Genomic DNA, 9462 nt, shown 5'->3' on the forward strand with positions numbered 1-9462 from the left:
GCTTTGGGATAAAATTCCCCAGAATCGAACTCTGGTGTCTTTTTCTTCGGAGAAAGACTAAACCGGCGACGCGTGTTAGGCGTCGGCATATCCGTTCTTAGGATTCGGGATGAATTTCCCATGCGTGTAAAGCATGGATTCTGGTGTTATTAATAACAACCTGCCACAATGTTGAATATGTGAACGGGTGTTCTTTTTGGCGGTTAAAAACTAACCGGCAGCGCGGGTTGAACGCAGACTTATCCTTGCTTAGGTTTCAGGATAGAATACCCCAGAATCGAACTCTGGTGTCTTTTTCTACGGAAAAAGACTAAACCGACGATGCGTGTTAGGCATCGGCATATCCTTTCTTAGGATTCGCGGGAAAGGAAGAATTTTATATTCTATTTCCCGGTCTTCTTTTAGGTGAAGGCAAACCTGAAATACAAGGAAGGAATAATTTTATATTCTATTCCTTGATTCTGGAAAGGAAGAATTTTATATTCTATTTCCAGTGCAAAAGAAACTAAGAGTGAGATTTCCACTCCGAGAATCTGGAAAATCTAGATAAACCTGCCTTTTATAGGATTGGTTATCTAAACTGAAAAGGAGTTCTTCGTTTATCGAAGTGAAACTTCAACTTTGGTCATAGCCATGAGAGGGCTTAACCAAAGAGAAGGAGAAGGGAGTTCTTTCGTTTATCGAAAGGAGACTCTGAAATGAAAGTGGACCTCTCGTTCATTGGAGGAATCGAGAGGGGATTTTGACTGTGGTCCTAACTGTAAGAAGGCTTGACCAGTTGGGAGGTTTGAGACGATCCTAACTGTAGGAAGGTTTGATCACTCGATTTGTGGGCCTCTCGTTCATTGGGGGAATCGAGAGTGGGTTTTGGTTTTGGTCCTAACTGTAGAAAGGTTTGACCAAATCCGAATATTATGTCCAGACTCTAACAGTGTTGAGTGCACAGGCGCAGTGAGAATTTGAATGGGAGTTTCTTATTCATCATCTTGCTGTGGTGACCGGATTATCCCTAAGAATACACTATATGGATTTCTTTTGGGAACTTCCCGTTACATGAATCATCCACCCCCAGCTTCCTTTGCAAAACTGGGTATGGTATTGTACTCAGTTGGGTGTCCGGGTTATCCTTAAGAATATCAAGCATGGTATTCTCCAGGAACTTCCCGTGAAAGAAAGGAAACAGTTTAGACTCATATACCTGTTGGAGTATGTAAGGAAGCAGTTTAACCTCATGCACTTGTTGGAGGATTGAGAAACAGTTTATACTCGTATACTCTTTGGAGTCTTAACGTTCTTATTTGGCTTATTTTAGCGTTATGACGCCGGCTTCGACCAAGGTCTGAATGCTATTCTTGAGAGTAAAGCAATCCTTGGTGGGATGAACGACCCTCCTGTGGTATGCACAGTACTTTGGGTCCGTAGTGTTGTCAGCTTCCTCCTGATTTGTGATAGGTGGTAGCTTGATCTTGTTACCTTCAAGGAGGGATTCGAAGATGGCTGGAACGTCTTCGTCCTTGAAAGAGTACTCTTTTTGGAGTCTCGGACCCGAAGTCTTTTGCTGCCTTCGGGATTGCTGTTGTGACGCTTGATTAGCACCACCAGTAGCTGCAGGTGTTTTGCCCTTACCACGAGAGGCGAAGTTTGAGTTCAGCGGATTATCCGTCGGTTGGTTCCTCTCGGCCTTTTTCCTTCTAAGGAATCGCTCAGCCTGCTCACCTCGAACCTTCAGATCCTTCCAAGTGTCAGACGGTGCTGTTCCCATTGCTTCCAACACGTCCAACGCAAGGTTGTTGTGGCAAGTTTGGAGGATGAATTCCTCTGTGATCGGGTCCCGGCAATTCATCGCCTTGTTCCGGAACCTTTTGACGAAGGTGTCGACTAACTCCCCGTCCTTCTGCTTCTCATCGAGCAATGATCCGATAGATATCTCGGTGTCGTCGTCGAAGAAGTTGGCCAGGAACTTGGTCTCCATGTCATCCCAGCTGTTCACGTTTCCTGGCTTGAGGCGGCGGTACCAATCGAAGGCGGCTCCGCGAAGAGTGCCGACGAATGACCGCACCATCAGAGGCTCATTGCCGGAAATAATACCCAGGTGCGATTTGAAATAAATCAAATGCTGAGTGGGGGAACCCTTCCCATCAAACGGCGTAAAGTTAATCAGACTAAACTTCGCCGGATAGGGGATTGATTCCCATTCTCGTGGGTATGAACAGGGAATGCCCGTTTTCTTCGTCTCTTGAGCGGAGATCAATGTGTTGATTTTGCTCTCGAGATCTTTGATCTTCAAGTCTTCACTTGTATCTTCGTTGGCATCCTCGTTACCACCCCCTGCATTGACGGGAGGGTTATTGGCATTGTGAGCTTCATCCCTATCCGTGTGCTCCTCTTCCTGAACAACCTGGTTACGGTGACTTGGTTCACCTTGTTGGCCGATGGATATCTCGGTGTCATCGTCGAAGAAGTTAGCGAGGAATTTGTTCTCCATGTCATCCCAGCTATTCACGCTTCTTGGCTTGAGGCGGCGATACCAATCGAAAGCGGCTCCGCGAAGAGTGCCAACGAAGGACCGTACCATCAGAGGCTCATTACCAGAGATAACACCCAGGTGCGATTTGAAGTAAATCAAATGCTGAGTGGGTGAACCCTTCCCATCAAACGGTGTGAAGTTGATCAGATTGAACTTCGCCGGATAGGGGATCAATTCCCATTCTCGTGGGTATGGACAAGGAATGCCCGTCTTCTTAATCTCTTGAGCGGAAATCAATGTATTGATTTTGCTCTCGAGGTTTTTGATCTTCAAGTTTTCACTTGTATCTTCGTCAGCATTCTCGTTACCACCCCCTGCATTGACGGGAGGAGCATTGGCGTTATGAGTTTCATTCGCACCTGTGTCCTCATCTTCCAGATTAATCTGGTTGCGATGACTTTGCTCGCCTCGCTGGTTTGTCAGTGCTTGGATTTGCTGGTCATGCATTTCTCTCATACTCTGCATGGCCATCTGCATTTCGTGCTTGAAGCTCTCTTGCTGTTTAGCCATGGCTTCCTCGAGCATTTTGGCCACTTGTTCCGCGCTTATCATCAGTGATTTGTGGGGTTGCCCTTCACTGGAGACTGTATTATCCGATGCAACCGCAGAGCAGGCATCCGATTCTTCATCTTCGGAAGGTAATCTTGTCCGAACCCTACCATAAGTTCCTCGCTTGATGGCTCCAGATTGTAGACGGGTTACACGCCGGGACGCTTCCAGAAACGACTTGAGATTAACCTGTGTCGATGTCTCCTTGCTGGTCATATTAGTGGTGACCTTCGGGAATTCTCCGTGTTTAATTACCGCTCTCCTTCGTCGGAAACGCCTAAGCCTTGGTTTTGGCGTTTCGGTACTGAGCCGTTCGAAAACTAAAACTCTTTTGGGGACCGCCCTAATGCAGCTGTACTCAGACAATACCGCCCGAATGAGCTTGGAACAGGGGCATTCAGTTTTTAATCCTCGAGGACTCCTCTTTCTGGTTTTCCTCGTGCTCCCATCTCGATAGTACAACTCATCGGTTTGAAGGTCCGATCTCTCAGGTATAACGTTTTCGTCCTCAGACGACAACGTTTCCTTCTGAGAGCAAATTGCCTTTTTAGGGCTCTCAAGAGTCACGCGCCTCGAAACGCGCCTTTGTGGGCGCGAATTCTTGACGGGCTCCTGAACTTCAATGCGCAAAGTAGTGCGCTTGGTTGCCCTGATTTCCTCGTCATATTGAGGGTTGTGGCGACCCCCATCATGTTGATTCGTTCGGGGCTTTCTTAGTGGGCCCAAACGTCCTTGGATTGGAATTTTGCTTTGCTCCTTGGGAAGTGGACTGAGGTGCTCCAAGACTGACTTCCTTTTCTGGGATGGTCCTGCGGGATCTCCCGGAGCAGTTGTGGAATTTATCGGCGGTCTGGATTGATTCGCCGGAGGTTGAACTTTCGGAGGCTGCAGTTGTTGCTCCTTAGTCTGAATCCCCGCTTCAGACTTCGGTCTCCAAGTTTTACGGGTTGATGGCGGCTTCTTGGCCACCTCTTGGACTTGAGCGGAAGTGGACCGAGGCGCTCCAAGACTGACTTCCTTTTCTGGGATGGTCCTGCGGGATCTCCCGGAGCAGTTGTGGAAATCATCGGCGGTCTGGATTGATTCGCCGGAGGTTGAACTTTCGGAGGCTGCAGTTGTTGCTCCTTAGTCTGAATCCCCGCTTCAGACTTCGGTCTCCAAGTTTTACGGGTTGATGGCGGTTCTTGGCCACCTCTTAGACTTGAGCTCGTGCCTGCGCTGACATTGCGCGGCGCTTACGAATGCGCTCCTCAAGCGTCGAACGATTCCGTTTGACCCGGACCCATTCGCTCGTTGGCGGCTTGGAGGAACTGCCATTCATCGGTGGTTGAGGTTGTTTGCCTCTCCTGTTCTTCAGATCCGCGTTGTAGCGGATTCCGTCGGTTGACTCCATCTTGTGAGGGGAGGTAGATCCGGACGAGGATGATAGATGCTCCTCGAACTTTTGTTGGTCGAACTCATACTCGACCTCCTCCTCGACCGGGATCGAGATCTGGCGACCACGATTCCGTGGCGCGGCTCATCAAAGCAGCCATGCCGTCCTACCTATTTAAAGTTTGAGAATAGATCGAGGGTGTTGCGCCCCCGATGCCTCTAATCATTGGCTTTACCCGATAGAACTCGCGCACGAGCTCCAGCTATCCTGAGGGAAACTTCGGAGGGAACCAACTACTAAATGGTTCGATTAGTCTTTCGCCCCTATACCCAAGTCAGATGAACGATTTGCACGTTAGTATCGCTGCGGGCCTCCACCAGAGTTTCCTCTGGCTTCGCCCCGCTCAGGCATAGTTCACCATCTTTCGGGTCCCGACAGGCATGCTCCCACTCGAACCCTTCACAGAAGATCGAGGTCGGTCGGCGGTGCACCCCGCGATGGGGATCCCGCACATCAGCTTCCTTGCGCCTTCCGGGTTTAACCGCCCGTTGGCTCGCACGCATGTCACGTTGTGCTAAGAGAGTAAATTCTCTGAGACTTTGTGCTATGATATTGAATACATAGACTTCGCCATTGTTACGGGAATAGGCTACCCGGCGACACGTGTTAGGTGTTGACTTTAGGATTTTTGGCTAACCCCCAGCCCTTAACGGGTTTGATTAGCCTTTACCGACTACCGTTTGAGTCGGGGTAGCATGCGGATTATCCAAATCCGTTCCGCATGTCACGTTGTGCTAAGAGAGTAAATTCTCCGAGACTTTGTGCTATGATATTGAATACATAGACTTCGCCACTGTTACGGGAATAGGCTACCCGGCAACACGTGTTAGGTGTTGACTTTAGGATTTTTGGCTAACCCCCAGCCCTTAACGGGTTTGATTAGCCTTTACCGACTACTGTTTGAGTCGGGCTAGAATGCGGATTATCTAAATCCGTTCCGCATGTGACGTTGTGCTAAAGGAATAAACTCCGTTAGACTTGATGCTACAACTTCGAATATGTAGACTTCACCATTGTTATGGGAATAGGCTAACCAGCAACGTGTTTTAGACGCTGACTTATCCCTACTTAGGCTTCGGGATAAAATTCCCCAGAATCGAACTCTGGTGTCTTTTTCTTCGGAGAAAGACTAAACCGGCGACGCGTGTTAGGCGTCGGCATATCCTTTCTTAGGATTCGGGATGAAATTCCCCATGCGTGTAAATCATGGACTCTGGTGTTATTAATAACAACCTGCCACAATGTTGAATATGTGAACGGGTGTTCTTTTTGACGGTTAAGAACTAACCGGCACCGCGGGTTAAGCGCAGACTTATCCTTGCTTAGGTTTCAGGATAGAATACCCTAGAATCGAACTCTGGTGTTTTTTTCTACGGAAAAAGACTAAACAGGTTGCGCGTGTTAGGCGCAGACTTATCCCTGCTTAGGATTCGGGATAAACTTCCTAGGATGAATCCTAAATTGATAAATTTTGGAAAGGATCAATGCGGGAAAGGAAGAATTTTATATTCTATTTCCCGGTCTTCTTTTAGGGTGAAGGAAAACCCAGATACAAGGAAGGAATAATTTTATATTCTATTCCTTGATTCTGGAAAGGAAGAATTTTATATTCTATTTCCAGTGCAAAAGAAACTAAGAGTGGGATTTCCACTCCGAGAATCAGGAAAATCTAGATAAACCTGCCTTTTATAGGATTGGTTATCTAAACTGAAAAGGAGTTCTTCGTTTATCGAAGTGAAACTTCAACTTTGGTCATAGCATGGCTGGAACATCTTTGTCTTTGAAGGAATACTCTTTTTGGAGTTTCCGATCTGAGGTCTTCTGCTGTCTCCGGGGCTGCTGTTGCGATGTTTGATTAGCACCACCAGTAGCTGCAGGTGTTTTGCCCTTCCCACGGGAGGCAAAGTTTGAGTTCAGAAGATTCGCCATCGGTTGGCTCCTCTCGGCTTTCTTCCTTCGGAGGAAGCGTTCGGCTTGTTCACCGTGCACCTTCAAGTCTTTCCAAGTGTCAGACGGTGTTGTTCCCATTGCTTCCAACACATCTAAAGAGAGGTTGTTGTGGCAAGTCTGGAGAATGAACTCCTCAGTGATCGGGTCCCGACAGTTCATCGCCTTGTTTCGGAACCTCTTGACGAAGGTATCGACTAGCTCCCCGTCCTTTTGTTTCTCATCGAGCAACGTTCCGATGGATATCTCGGTGTCGTCGTCGAAGAAGTTAGCGAGGAATTTGGTCTCCATGTCATCCCAGCTATTCACGCTTCTTGGCTTGAGGCGGCGATACCAATCGAAAGCGGCTCCGCGAAGAGTGCCAACGAAGGACCGTACCATCAGAGGCTCATTACCAGAGATAACACCCAGGTGCGATTTGAAGTAAATCAAATGCTGAGTGGGTGAACCCTTCCCATCAAACGGCGTGAAGTTGATCAGATTGAACTTCGCCGGATAGGGGATCAATTCCCATTCTCGTGGGTATGGACAAGGAATGCCCGTCATCTTAATCTCTTGAGCGGAAATCAATGTATTGATTTTGCTCTCGAGGTTTTTGATCTTCAAGTTTTCACTTGTATCTTCGTTAGCATTCTCGTTACCACCCCCTGCATTGACGGGAGGAGCATTGGCGTTATGAGTTTCTTTCGCACCTGTGTCCTCATCTTCCAGATTAATCTGGTTGCGATGACTTTGCTCGCCTCACTGGTTTGTCAGTGCTTGGATTTGCTGGTCATGCATTTCTCTCATACTCTGCATGGCCATCTGCATTTCGTGCTTGAAGCTCTCTTACTGTTTAGCCATGGCTTCCTCGAGCATTTTGGCCACTTGTTCCGCGCTTATCATCAGTGATTTGTGGGGTTGCCCTTCACTGGAGACTGTATTATCCGAAGCAACCGCAGAGCAGGCATCTGATTCTTCATCTTCGGAAGGTAATCTTGTCCGAACCCTACCATAAGTTCCTCACTTGATGGCTCCGGACTGTAGACGGGTTACACGCCGGGACGCTTCCAGAAATGACTTGAGATTAACCTGTGTCGATGTCTCCTTGCTGGTCATATTAGTGGTGACCTTCGGGAATTCTCCGTCTTCAACTACCGCTCTCCTTCGTCGGAAATGCCTAAGCCTTGGTTTTGGCGTTTCGGTACGGAGCCGTTCGAAAACTAAAACTCTTTCGGGGACCGCCCTAATGCAGCTGTACTCAGACAATACCGCCCGAATGAGCTTAGAACAGGGGCATTGAGTTTTTAATCCTCGAGGACTCCTCTTTCTGGTTTTCCTCGTGCTCCCATCTCAATAGTACAACTCATCGGTTTGAAGGTCTGGGTAATCTATCACGTGTCGGCACGATTTCTCAGGTATAACGTCATAGTCATCACCAGACGATAATGTTTCCTTCTGAGAGCGAATTACCTTCTTCAGACTTTCGAGAGTCACGCGTCTCGAAACGCGCCTTTGTGGGCGCGAATTCTCGACGGGCTCCTGAACTTCAATGCGCAAAGTAGTGCGCTTGGTTGCCCTGATTTCCTCGTCATATTGAGGGTTGTGGCGACCCCCATCATGTTGATTCGTTCGGGGCTTTCTTAGTGGGCCCAAACGTCCTTGGATTGGAATTTTGCTTCGCTCCTCGGGAAGTGGACCGAGGCGCTCCAAGACTGACTTCCTTTTCTGGGATGGTCCTGCGGGATCTCCCGGAGCAGTTGTGGAAATCATCGGCGGTCTGGATTGATTCGCCGGAGGTTGAACTTTCGGAGGCTGCAGTTGTTGCTCCTTAGTCTGAATCGCCGCTTCAGACTTCGGTCTCCAAGTTTTACGGGTTGATGGCGGCTTCTTGGCCACCTCTTGGACTTGAGCTCGTGCCTGCGCGCCTTTGCGAACTGTTTCGCAAGGCGTTGACGTTGCCTTTGGCGGGCTCTCTTCGAGAGAGTCACCACGCCCCCTGCGGCAGAAGGGTTGGCCAGAGCAGATCCGACCTGGTTGGGATTTGGAGGAATCTCACCCGATGCGACTTTGGCATCAAACGGGGCGAGATCTTCGTTGGTGTTTTCTACATCTTCACACCAACGAGCTTTTCTCCTAGAGGAGAACTTCTTGGACTTCTTGGACTTGTGAGGGGAGGTAGATCCGGACGAGGATGATAGATGCTCCTCAAACTTTTGTTGGTCAAACTCATACTCGACCTCCTCCTCGACCGGGATCGAGATCTGGTGACCACGATTCCGTGGCGCGGCTCATCAAAGCAGTTGCGCCGTCCTACCTATTTAAAGTTTGAGAATAGGTCGAGGGCGTTGCGCCCCTGATGCCTCTAATCATTGGCTTTACCCGATAGAACTCGCGCACGAGCTCCAGCTATCCTGAGGGAAACTTCGGAGGGAACCAGCTACTAGATGGTTCGATTAGTCTTTCGCCCCTATACCCAAGTCAGACGAACGATTTGCACGTCAGTATCGCTGCGGGCCTCCACCAGAGTTTCCTCTGGCTTCGCCCCGCTCAGGCATAGTTCACCATCTTTCGGGTCCCGACAGGCATGCTCCCACTCGAACCCTTCACAGAAGATCGGGGTCGGTCGGCGGTGCACCCCGCGAGGGGGATCCCGCACATCAGCTTCCTTGCGCCTTCCGGGTTTAACCGCCCGTTGGCTCGCACGCATGTCACGTTGTGCTAAGAGATTAAATTCTCTGAGACTTTGTGCTATGATATTGAATACATAGACTTCGCCATTGTTACGGGAATAGGCTACCCGGCGACACGTGTTTGGTGTTGACTTTAGGATTTTTGGCTAACCCCCAGCCCTTAAAGGGTTTGATTAGCCTTTACCAACTACCGTTTGAGTCGGGGTAGCATGCGGATTATCTAAATCCGTTCCGCATGTCACGTTGTGCTAAGAGAGTAAATTCTCCGAGACTTTGTGCAATGATATTGAATACATAGACTTCGCCATTGTTATGGGAATAGGCTACCCGGC

This window comes from Asparagus officinalis, unplaced genomic scaffold, assembly GCF_001876935.1.
Source record: "Asparagus officinalis unplaced genomic scaffold, Aspof.V1 AsparagusV1_Un774, whole genome shotgun sequence".
Taxonomy (NCBI): domain Eukaryota; kingdom Viridiplantae; phylum Streptophyta; class Magnoliopsida; order Asparagales; family Asparagaceae; genus Asparagus; species Asparagus officinalis.